This window comes from Rhinolophus ferrumequinum, chromosome 4 (assembly GCF_004115265.2).
Source record: "Rhinolophus ferrumequinum isolate MPI-CBG mRhiFer1 chromosome 4, mRhiFer1_v1.p, whole genome shotgun sequence".
Lineage (NCBI taxonomy): Eukaryota > Metazoa > Chordata > Mammalia > Chiroptera > Rhinolophidae > Rhinolophus > Rhinolophus ferrumequinum.
The window spans coordinates 24,818,736-24,832,064 of NC_046287.1; positions in this window are offsets into that span (position 1 = coordinate 24,818,736).

A 13,329-nucleotide genomic window follows, 5' to 3' on the forward strand; every position below is an offset into this window, starting at 1 on the left:
AGGTGAGGATGACAGTGGACTTAAGAAAAAGGGGAGATGGGTCGGCCGGGTGGCTCAGGCGGTTGGAGCTCCATGCTCCTAACTCCGAAGGCTGCCGGTTCGATTCCCACATGGGCCAGTGGGCTCTCAACCACAAGGTTGCCGGTTCAACTCCTCGAGTCCTGCAAGGAATGGTGGACTCCATCCCCTACAACTAAGATTGAACACAGCACTTTGAGCTGAGCTGCCTCTCAGATGGCTCAGTTGGTTGGAGCACATCCTCTCAACCACAAGGTTGCCAGTTCGATTCCTCGAGTCTTGCAAGGGATGGTGGACTGTGCCCCCTGCAACTAGCAACGGCAACTGGACCTGGAGCTGTGCTGTGCCCTCCACAACTAAGACTGAAAGGACAACAACTTGAAGACTGAAAGGACAACAACTTGACTTGGAAAAAAAAAGTCCTAGAAGTACACACTGTTCCCCAATAAAGTCCTGTTCCCCTTCCCCCCGTCAAAATAAAAAGAAAAAGGGGAGAGAAAAGAAAGTGCTACAAAAGGGAAACCTAAGCAAAGAAAAAAGTAGGTTTGAAAATTAATCTGGGGAACGTAATTTGGTGGTTACCAGAGCGTAAGGGGGTTGGGGGGTGGGGGATGAGGGTGAGGGGGATCAAATGTACGGTGATGGAAGGGGAGCTGTCTCTGGGTGGTGAACACACAGTGTGATTTATGGATGATGTGATTCAGAATTGCACAACTGAATCTATGTAATTCTACTAACAATTGTCACCCCAATAAATTAAAAAAATAAAAAAATATTAAAAAAAAAAAAAAAAAAAAAAAAAAAAGAAAAAAGTAGGAATTTTTTTTTGAGAGGAGGTAGATTTTCCTGGAAGTTTCCAAAGTGATGTTTTTAACCCCTCATCTTGCTCACAGTCCTGTTGGTGTGCATGGAGCAGGAGAACAAAAAAGCAAATGGAAAGGTTGGGGCATGTCTCTGTACACTGCGCTGCCCTCCCCATCTTCCTCCCCCTGAGCAATAATATGCTTTGGAAGCAAATGGGTGGAAAGTTTTGCCCACTCTGGCTTTCCTTGCTTTGGAGCGTGGGTGTAGTTTGTGTGTTCAGCTCTACCGTGGGGAGTTCAGGGTGGGTTAGCTGCTACTGAGTCTTAACAGGGTGAGACATGTGCCTGTGGTTGCATGCCTGTCCCAGGAAAACTTGTCATACTGGATATGGAAATCGTTAAAGCAAAGTGGGAGGCCAGGTTGTCTTATTTTCATGCTGATACTTGGGTTGCTTTCCTCTGGCTCAGCCAGATCATGGTATGGATGGAGTGAGTGGGACCAAGAGGAAACCATTTGTATGTAATTCTCACCTGGCAATTCTGGAGATGTTAGCCAGACAACAGGCATGAAAAGAAATGTCCTCATCAACCAATCAATCAATCAATGGAAAAGAAATCACAGGGTTTTCCTGCCCTTGTTATCTCTCCTCCCTCTGGACTCCCAATCCTGATGGCTTTCAAGCTTTTCAAACTGATTCTTTACAGATTTCCTTCCTTGGTCCTCGATTCTCTGTCAGGACTGTCCTCTGGCTTCTATTTGACCAGTGGTTTTTGCAGAACTGATTTAAGCCTCAGTATTAGCACGCTGCAGACCTGCTACTGCAAAAGGTAGCATCAGCAGCCATTGATGGAAGATGTTCTTCCCCTAAATCTGAATACGTAAGAATTAGTGATGGTGAACATCAGTGTTAAGAGATTTAATTTGGATACACATTATAAAGCCTGTCTGCATAATTGGAATTTATCTGATCTTTTCTGTTTTGGCTTTCTTTTCTTTGTTCTGCATATTTTGAAAAAACAGTTACCAGTGTGATAGTCTTCCTACTTCCTTGTCTAGGGCAGATAGGAACTTTGTGGGAACTGTCATTCATTGGGATGCTTTGATAATTTCCACTTCAGGGGAAACAAAGAGGGTACAGATGGGAGCAGAGGCAAAACAGCACTGCCTTAATCCTCTCCCCCCCAAAATGTTCTAGCCAGAAGCAACAGTATTTGGAGTAGTTCAAGTATTCTCTCCATCTTGCTTTACCCTTTCCTAGAAGGTAGCAGTGGGTCTGTGAGAGCTTTTTCATTTTGAGAGCTCCTACCCAGAATACAGGCAGCCTTATCTGTCATCTGTCCACTCCTCCCAACTCTCAGGTCTTCCTGAATTCATTTTTGATTTTCAGAAATGTACACGGGTCCAAAATAATCCATATCTAATGCATAGCTAATTAATATGTACCTTTCTCAAGGAGGGTGAAATGGTCATTGTTTCCAATATCCCAATATGATTTTTTTTTTCTATGACAGAAACTAAGTTCTTATATCTTTTCATGTTTACTGATTGGCAGTCTAACGTCCTACATTCCACTTTTGCGTTGTATGCTTCTGCTACATGTAGTACAAAAAGGTTCATCAGTCCAAATCGTAAGCAGGCAGAACAAATAGGACTTTTGGAGGAAAGATTTGGTTTGGTGAAAGTTTTTATTTTTTTGTTTGATAAATGGAGTAAAATTTTTTTTAAAGACTATTTTCCCTGTTGGGACAGTTGGAACAACAATTACATTCGTTTTATAGTTTCTGCTTCTTGGGTACTTATTTTATCCAAAACAAAAAACAACAACAAAAAAAAACAGAAGACGAAAGAAAGAAAGAAAGAAGAAAGAAGAAAGAAAGAAAAAACAAAGAAAGAAAGAAAAAGAAAGAAAGAAATTCCATCTCCAAGAATCCATGTGTTGTTTCATTTCATGAGAACTAATTGTACTGAAAAATATGGCTAAAAACACTTTGTTCATGTTTCTCCACCTTTGGACTGATACCAGTCATAAAACTCCATCTTGTATAGACAATCTGTTAAAATAAGTTACTAAGAAACCCAAACAGGTGTAAAGGTCATTTTTAGTGTGAGTGGGCTTTCTTTTTGCTGTGGTTATAGCTAAACCAAAATTCACTTCGAGATGTGTTTTATAGTGGATATTTTAAACTGTAAACCACAGTATATGATTGTAGAACCACACCCAGCAAAGTCAATTTTCCTGTTTCGGAACTCTTGTGCGATTCAGTGCATAATTCATGTTCATTCGTCATGTTCTCACTTTGTTCAGACTTCAGAGTTTACGAGCAGTTTGCTTCACTGCATTTTAAACATGTCATCTCTCCCAAGGTGTATTTTAAGAAATATGTGGCAAGGAAAAAGACACCAAATGTGTCCTTAATATGAGAGACAGAGGATGTTAACAAACGGGAAGGGGTTCGACTTCTGGACAGCCTGAGGAAAACTGACCAAATTATGGGAAGGGCATTTAGGTTTGAGGGCATTTAAAGTGAAGAGACTACTCTTCTCTACCATTTTCTGAACACCTATTAGCTACCAGGCATTTTGTTAGGCACCTGACATACAATTATCTCATTTAATCCTTGATAAGCTTCTTTGAAATATCAAGAGCATGGATTAAGAAATGAATGACTTGCTCAGGTTTTCATAGCAAGGAAGTAGCTGATATACAAACCCCATGTGGTTTAACTCTAACACAGCCTGCGTCCCAAGGCCACTTCTGTGGTGGAGCCCTCTCTGCAGTGGTCTCCCAAATCCCTGCTCCCATGAGTTTTAATGTTGTTGCAAAGGCAGAAGAATACAAGTGTCTTTTGGATTTGGCCTGGTTTTTCAATGATTAAATAATGAATGGCAGTAATAATGCTGAAAATTTAGATGTTCTTGATTGGCTTAGCCCAAGTAAAGAGCTTCTGTGTTCATCTGGATAGGAAGGAAATACCATGTGACATACATACTTATTTTGCTTTTCTCAGTGTGAGCAATGGTGAGTCATTACTTTTAATAAAGTCAAGGCTGATTTTTTTCTGTGCAAACAATAAAAAAAAGTATTTTTTTCCCCACAATTCACTCCTACATTAAATGAATCTGTTAAATTACCTATATTTTAAATAAAACTTTTCAAAGTTCTTTACCTACCAGCCTAGTAACAGGAATGTTTCTTTTCTCCTTCAGTCTTGCCTAAGGAATAAAGGATACTTTCAGAACCTGATATGTGAAGTTACTTTAGCTGACTTTGGAGATTTCTAGACCAATACATTTTTTTTCTCTCCAAAGATAACACATTTATAGCAATAATTATTCTGAAATGTAGTATCACCTTTCTCTATTCATCTGTGCTATATGATTGTGTAACTTTCAGTCAAATGAGATTAAGAAAAAATATTCATATTCTTCCTATTTAGAGATTGGACCTCAAGGAACTTGTAATTTGGTTGGGGAGTCACAAAAATCTATAACACTGTAGTTACCAAGAGATAGGATTATTTACCAAGGGAGGGATGGAGTGGCTGCAGGAGTGTGGTTTGGTGGGGGTTAGGCTGGCAGGGTGGTTTATCACTGCTGCCTGGAGTCGCTGGAATAAATGAATGAGTCAGTATTTGAGCTAGATCTTGAGGGAGCAGATCAATCTTGTTAGGTGAAAATGAGCAGGAAGAAGAACTTGCCATGCAGCAAGTGAACATGACTGAAGACTCAATGGACAGGAATGAACGGATACCGCATATAGAGGGAATAGCAAAGAATATTGGGAAAGGCAAAAAAATGTATGTTTGCCATTTAACTCTCAGACCAGATTCTTTGCTTTCTTCTGCAGGAGTTTTCTAGAATGAGTCCCAGCAAGACCTCCAGCTGACTATAGCAAGATATAGGAGGAAGATAAACTTCCTTCTTTTCCCTACTTCACACATCTTAGTCAATGACAGGCACAAAGCTTTCTTAGTGCTGTAGCTGCTAAGACAATAAAATGGGTGAATAAAGTGGCATGTATTATAAGGACAAAAAGCTACAATGGAGACCATCTGTAGTAGGTTCTTAATTTTGGGTTGATTTTTCCTTGGGGTGGGGATGGGGACCATTGTATGCAATGTAGGATGTTTAACACCCCTGACTCTCCCCACTAGATGCCAGTATCACCTCTGACCCACTGCCTTAGTTGGGAAAACCAAAAGTGTCTCCAGACATTGCCCAAAGTCTTGTGGGGGGCAAAATCATCTCTAGCTGAGATCTACTGCTTTACAGTAGAGAGAATGACCTAGTAACAGGCAGGGTTTCTTTCTGTTGGAAACTTGCTGAGCCAGGGTGAAGATTTACGACAAGAAAAGGCAACCACAGCAGGTGTGGAGCTTGAGAAACGGTAGTGTCCCTGCCCTGAAAAGACCTGAGGGTCAAGAATATGTCTTGTTCATCTTTGAATCCTCTCCCTAGGGCCTTGCCAGTCCCCACAATCTAGAATATGAATGATAAATATTTGTTGAATAAATGGATGTTTGCTCAGAGTCTCAGAGAAGAAATCATGAGAAACAGCTATTTACTTGAAGTTGTGTCCACTTTTTAGCTTATTGAATACGGCAAAGGTAACCAAGGATACCAGTATGGTCACATGCAACAAACATAAGGGAAAAAGAATAGAGGGACAAATGTCACAAGGCCTGTTTTTCAAGTTTGTTGTCAGAAAATGTAGGGTTCACAAGAGAAAGTATGTAAAAGGAGGAGGGTAAGAATCCTAAAATCCTCAACCTCCCTTATATTGGAGATTATTTATAGTTCTCATTGTTGTGAGTTATTAGTTTAACATCTCTTGCCTTTGAATTTGGCATCTTGTCTTAACCAGGGGTATTTGTATCTTCTTCCTAAGAAAGCAAGACAGACTTCCTGAGTCCTGGAACCTCTGCTTCTTTAGTGAAAGACTTGCCTAGTGAGGAGTGAAGGGAGATGTGGAGGAGAGTCCAGGGTTGGAAGATGAGCTCGGTGTGGCAGAGATGTGTGAGTCCATCCTCCTTCTGACCACGCGATTGCAAAGTAAAGGATGATAACAGCCATCTCACTTTTTCTCTTCCCAGGAGGACCCTTGCTTCCTGCCTTTACTCATAGCTTTCATTTTTGAGTAACATGTGATTTTGTATTTAATATATTCCCCATTACTAATGACTAGTCTTCTAAAATTCCAGGGTTAGGATTTGAAGGGACTTCTCTTTGGAAGATCTGTACGTGAAAAATTCCAGGTTGGAAAGCTCCTATAGAGACAGCTTTCACTGATCTCTCCAGAGTAGGCACCCTTTTCATCTCTTCCTTGATACTCCATCAATAGCATCATCTCCTGAATTCCAGACTTATTTACTCAAGTGCCTAGCTGATATCTCTACTTGGATGTCTTGTAGACATTTCAAACATAATGTGTCCCCAAATGAATGATTTCCTGCCTCCCCTCCCAATCTGCTCCTGTGTCCTTATCCATCTCATTTGAAGACAATTTCATCTTCCAGTGCTTAGGTCAAAATCCTTGAAGCCATTCTCAACTCCCTTCTTTGTCTCACACTTGATTGTCATAATCAACAAATCTTTTTGGCTTTACTTTCAAAGTAAATTTAAGATCTGAACATTTCTCACCACCTGCATTGTTATCATTCTGGTCTGAGCTATCAAAAATTCAACATAGTGGCAGGATGATATTTTAAAATTATAAGTGAGAATTTACAATCCTTTGCTCAAAATCTTTTAAAGCCCCCCTATCTTAGAGTGAAAAACAAATTCTTTACATAGTTCTACAACTCCCCTTACCCCTTTATCTCTCACACCTTATCTCCTACTATTCTCCAGTCACTCCCTCACCAGCTCACCTCCCACTTGCTATTTCTTAAGCATAGAAGACATGCCCTATCTGTTCCCTCAGCCTGGCACCCTCTTCCCCCGGGTGTCCATGTGGTCACATTTGGTCCATTCAAATCTTTACTGAAATATCACCTATAATGAGACCTACCCTGATTCTGCTTTCCACTCCCCGTTTTCCACTCCCTCTCCAACACCTGACCTTCTCATCTCTCAGTCCTTTCTTTTTAAATAGCACCTGTCAACTTCTAATATACTGTTGAATTTATATATTCACTACATTTATTTTTTACCTCCCATGCTAGAATGGAAGCCTCACAAGGGCAAGTGTCTTTGTTTAGCCCAAGCATCTGAAACAATGCCTGGCACATACTAGATGTTCATAAACATCTGTGGTTGAATAAATATCTCTTTCAAAGAACATATTTGCTGTTTACTCAGTCTCTCTTCCTGCCCAGACTGTGAACACTTTGGGGAAATGATCCTAGAATGGTTGATGGTATTTTTTTTCCTTAAATCCTGCTCTTCAAATCACACATACTTCAGGCCCCGTCAGACCCGGCCTGCCATCTCATAGATTTCGTAGAAGAGCTAAAGAGATGATACATGTATAGAACTTAGAAATGCTCCAGGTACTTTTAAGGTTAAAGAATATGTTATATTTTGCATGCTCCCCAACCCCTTGTGATTAGTTTTGTGGCTGGAACAGACTAGGGGGCAAAAGAAACACCTTCGTTAATAAACAAATCAGTTGAATAAATGATTATATTTTGATATGATAGTTCAACCGTCTTTCTAGGTTTTATTTCTAAGTGCCAACCTTCCTCCCTGTTTTTTTTTTTTTAAGACTATAATTTTTTTTGAGCAGTTTTAGGTTCACAGCAAATTGAGAGGAAAGGATAGAGATTTCCCGTACACCCCTTACCCCCACACATGTAGCGCCTTCTTCATTATCAACATCCACATTAAAGTGGTACATTTGTTACAACTGATGAACCTACACTGACACATCCGTATCACCCAAGTCCACAGTTTACATTGGGGTTCACTCTTGGTGTTGTACCTTCTGTGGGAAAGTAATCTCACTGCCCTAAAAAGCTCTGTGCGCCACCTATTCATCCTTCCCCCTTGATAATCCCTGACAACCAATAATCTTTTGCTGTCTCCATAGTTCTGCCTTTTTCAGAGTGTCAAATAGTTGGAATCAGACAGTATGTAGCCTTTTCAGATTGGCTTTCTTCCCTAGTAATGTACATTTAAGGTTCCTTCACATCTTTTTGTGGCTTGATCATTCATTTTTTTTTTCAGAGCTGAATAACATTCCATTGTCTGGATGTACCACCGTTTATTTATCCATTCATTCCCTCCTCCCTCTTTAAAGTTAGATTTCTATGCTCAGAGATTTGTCTGATGAGTCATATAAAAGTTCATGTATTGATTTGCTTGTATTTTATATGTACCTATCAATACAATATCAAAAGACATGATATTCCATGACTTTGTGTTTTTTCCAAAGATTTTTTATTGGGGAAGGGGAACAGGACTTTATTGGGGAATAGTGTGCACTTCCGGGACTTTACCAAGTCAAGTCGTTGTCCTTTCAATCTTAGTGTGGAGGGCACAGCTCAGCTCCAGGTCCAGTTGCCATGTTAGTTGCAGGGGGGTGCCGCCCACCATCCCTTGTGGGAGTTGAGGAGTCCAGCCGGCAACCTTGTGGTTGAGAGCCCAGTGCTCAAACCAACAGAACCATCTGGCCACCTGGGAGCTCAGCTGCAGCTCATTGACTTCATTCTAATTGCGGAGGATGCAGCTCGCTGGCCCATGTGGGAATCCAACCGGCAGCCCATTGCCCAGAGCTTGCGCTCTAACCAACTGAGCCACCAGTCCGCCCATGACGTTTTAAATCTGTGAATAAGAATGACAATCAGAATTGTTTATTTTCTCAGCAGTCCTTAACATAATGTGTTTATAGTGAGCATAAACACATGTATAAATGCAATGAAGTTGACATGAGGCTTTTTAAATGGCCCCTTTCTTAGTTTGTGTGCTTGTATTAACACATTATTTGAATTTTCCTAAGGTTCCTACCTTCGGTCTTATCTTTTCCAGCATATTGATTTCTTGTACCTGCCATGTTTGTATTTAACACACTAGCTAGATAAATATATTTTAAATATGGGTTTGTGATGGCTGTTTCTATAGAATCAGGCAAGCCCTCCAAAATAAATCTCATAGAAAAAAATAGTTGAGACGGGGTTTAGAAATGACTACTGAATTGTTTTTGCTTTCTTAGTTCCCCTTTACCTCTCAATGCAGTATAATCTGGCTTCTGACTCCATCATCTACTGAAATCACTTTGTCAGCGGTCAACAGCTCCTAAATACCAAATTGTCTTCTAGTGAACTCTCATGCCATTTGGTGTCTGCAGCATTCTAAACTGCTATCTTCTTGAAGCTAACTCTGAACTTGGATTTGGTGGCAAGTTTTATTTTTTTTCTTCTTTCTCTGGTTGTTCTTCGTATCCTGCCTGGAGTCCCCCATGTTCTCCCAAGAGCTGGCTTTGACCACCTTCTTGCTTAGTGTACTTTTGCCAGAGGTGAAGTTCATTACTTAACCTATACTTGGGCGGGTCCAAAGTCTATACATTCAGACTCATCCTGAACTTCAGACCTGATTTTCAAAAGCCTCCTGGCAATGTCTGAGAGAATATCTTTCAGGTGTCTCAAACTCAACATGTTCCAAAATATAGCACACTGTTCTCTACTTCTAGCCCTATTTTCCCTCCCTCTGTGTTTTCTATCTCAGTTAATTCCAATACCATGGACCAAGTGTCCTAAGCTAGAAATACTGGCATCATCTTTGAGTCACCTGTCGCCTTTCCAATAATACATCCTTTTACACTGCTGCTATTAACCGTTCTAAAACATTACCTCTCAAACACTAAAATGGTCTGCTGTCTTAAAAGACCTTTGCTGTCTTTCCATTGGAAAGGACATTTTAAAACACTTTGGAAGGGTTTGATGGTGAAAAAATCCTGGCAAAAAATAACTGAATGGAAGACACCATGACATTATAAAACATTTCCAAATACCAAAAAATAAGAGCTTTTAAATATGGAACAACAAGTGATAGAAAAGGTCTCTAGAATTGTATGTTTATTCTCTGAGAATGAGAATGAACATAAACTCTCTTAGATTTTGACCTTATAGCCTAGAGTTTTTGGTGTTCTCCCTCATATTTTCTCAGTGCTATGCAAGAAGATTGAAACAATTAATACTTCTAAAAAATATGGGTTTTTTTTTGTTGTTATTTTTTACCTTAATCCAAAATATGAATACCTGTTGGTCTCCTGTTGGCTATATTTAGATCAATATTGCCAAATTTTTCTGCAGTTGAGTAGACATTTCTATTCTTCACTTTATTGCTCAGACGAGGACAGAGGAGGAGAGTGGTTAGAAAGAAGAGGGAAACTGGACAGGCATCACCCCACTGAGGAAGGGGTTTGAGCGACAACAAAGGGGAAGAGTGGTACAATGTAGCTTGCTGGTCTAAACTGTGTGTCATGACACCAGAAGGAAAGGTGAGAAATCCAGTTCATCACCAGGGTAATGCTAAATTTCCATTTATTTGTAATTTCTGAGACTTTGTGAGCAAACATAGACCACAGAATTTTCCTACATTTACACATGTTATGTAGAAATGACCTCATTCCTTGTAATATTGTTCCAGATCACTTAACACTGAGTGATTTAGCATAGATAGAATGTAATCTCTTCCCAAATTCATGCACCATTGAAGAAAGAATCTTCCGCACCAACCAGTTATTCAGTGTGCTGTGAATTTTCTAATTCACATCTTGACAAGTGCAAAATGAAAAAAAGTTTGCGTCTGTCTGTTTTTCCCTCTATGGAGTTTGCATTTATAGTCTCGCTCCATATAAAGGTTATTTTATCATTCAGGAGTGTATGGCTTGTTAATGTCATTCCTGATTCATGTTTTCAATTAAATGGCAGCAAGTATGCCACTCATTCTGTTCTTAAATATTAAATGTCCCCACCTTTTAGTCTCCACAAATGTTAGCCCTTGTAAAAAGTAAAAACAAAAGACGTATAAGTTTCAGATCTCCCTAGGAAGTAGGAGAAAGTCTCAGTATTTAAATGTATATAGTAGAGCTGAAAAATAAAAAATACAAGTTAAAGTAAAATACAGAGCTAAAGGAAAATTTATGAAGCTGTCTGAAATCTTTTCTGGATCAAAGCAGTTATGCATACATAATAAGCATAAGAGACGAAAATGTGAATATCCCTGACATAAAGTCTTGTTCATGCACATACTGTGATGGATAACAATGCATTAAGTTATGATCTGATATCGAAGAGTTAGTAAATAAATGTTTATAGTGAAAACTAGGTCCTTTCTGTGATGTGGAAGGTTGAATATTTTATGTATTTATGCTGTTAGGACATTAATATCCAATGTTAAGTACTAACAACTTTAATAAAGGTCAGATATCCATTAAGTTTTTTAAAAACCAAGAGAGCCTATTATGTACATGGCAATGTTCTCTGCTGGCTATAGAGATGTGATCAAAACAGAAAAACTCTGCCTTCACTGGAGAAGGCTAACACATAGAGCTATCTGCCAGGTACTTATATTTGAGTGTTTTATATATATTAACATTTAAAATCTTCAATTAGCCCTCAGAGATACTATTATTATCCCAATGAGGAAACTGAGGCACAGAGATATTAAGAATATTGCCCTAGGTCCTTATTGGTAGGTTAGGGCCTGGTTTCATGTACAAGCAGTCTGTTCTAGAGATGAAACAATGAAATGAAAATCTAGGACAGTGGAAAGCATAATTAATTAATGAATTTGATAAGTATTTTTCCCCAGACTATCAGCTTAATGAGTGGTTCCCCAGTTGTAACCTATATCCCAAGTTGTCATTGGTTTTTTTGAAAGAATCTTAAATTTAGAGAGATATTAGGTTGCTGCAAAAGTAATTGCGATTTAAAAGGTTAAAAACAATTGTAAAAACCGCAATCACTTTTGCACCAACCTAATAATAGTACAATAGCACTGTTTATCAGTCTATGGCACTTGTTGGTCAGCTTTGCTGGAAATATCAAAATAATGAATTGATTTTCTCAAACAGTTTTGATTTTAGAAACATTTGTTATTTTAGATTAGGAAGATAAAGTCTCGAAAACATATTCAAGAGGAATGATAACATTTTGCATCCAGACTATAACAAACATGATTTTTGGTCACCACATTGTAGAGAACGCCCATGCTCTTTGGATGGTTCTTCTATTAAATTAAAGCAGGACATGTCATGGCTTGATTGAACTTTAGACCAGCATGTAAACCCAATGACTTGACTTACCACTTAGGGAATGCTTCAAAAAACAACTCTTGGTAATAATGTTCATACCGATGTACTTTGAAGGAATTATGTTCACTTGTGTTATATACCAAAAGTGCTTTCAAATGGGAACAGTTTCACATGTAACCTTAAGGAGAACAGAACCTAATTCAAGCCTGAATAACTCAGTTGTTGAGAGCATAGAACAGATGAGGTCACGTACAGGCCTGTCAGCTCTACCCTGTTCTGTGGCCTGAGACCACACCCCTGAGCCAGGCCAACCAGACCTGGAGGATCAGTGAAAACCCATCATAGTACTAGAAAAACAACTCAAATGCAAGCCTTAGTGATGAATCAAGCTTCATCTTTTTATGTAAAAAAAAAAAAAAGTACCGGAACGCTTAGATGTTTTTAATACTTATGTGGTTTGTCAAAAAGAGAAAAAGAGCCTTTTTGATATATGTATTTTCAAGTAGGCTCCTTGGCTTAGTTATACCGAGGTCAGGAGAGTAGATTTAATGGATTGCAACTACAGGCATGATGAATTTTAAAAAATGTCATGGGTGTGATTCTTAAAAACTTCAGATAACTATACAATTTCAGCCTACATATATTGACAAACTATGGTTAGAATTGTCCTAAAATCAACCCATCCCTCATTTTAGGTCTAACTGATCAGTCTTTCAGGTGGAGGCCAAAATGTGTGCATGTGTGTTTATGTTTGTGTGGTTCCCCAAGTCTCTTACCAATGGTTTTAGTAAGTAGAGAATATGTGAATTGTATCCAATAAAGAGTTTCAGGTTGTGCTGATGTAGTATTGTTATGGGTTGAACTGTGTCTCCCGAAAAGATATGTTCAAGTCCTCAGCCCTGGAACCTGTGACGTGACCTTATTTGGACATAGGGTCTTTGCAGATGCAATCAAGTTAAAATGACATCGTTCTGGAGTAGGGTGAACCCTAAATCAATATAACTGGTGTCTTTATAAAAAGATTGAAAGAGACACACACATCTGGGAGAATGCCACACACACACACACACACACACACACACACACACACACAGAAGAGGCTATATTGATGACGGAGGCAGAGATTGGACTGATGCAGCTGCGAGCCAAGGAATCCCAAGGACAACCAGCCACCATCAGAAGCTAAGAAGAAACAAGGAAGGAGCTCCCCGAGAGCTTTCAGAGAGAGCATGGCCCTACGACACCTTGACTTTGGCCTTTAGCCTCCAGAACTGAGAGAATACATTTCTGTTGTTTTAAGCCATCTAGTC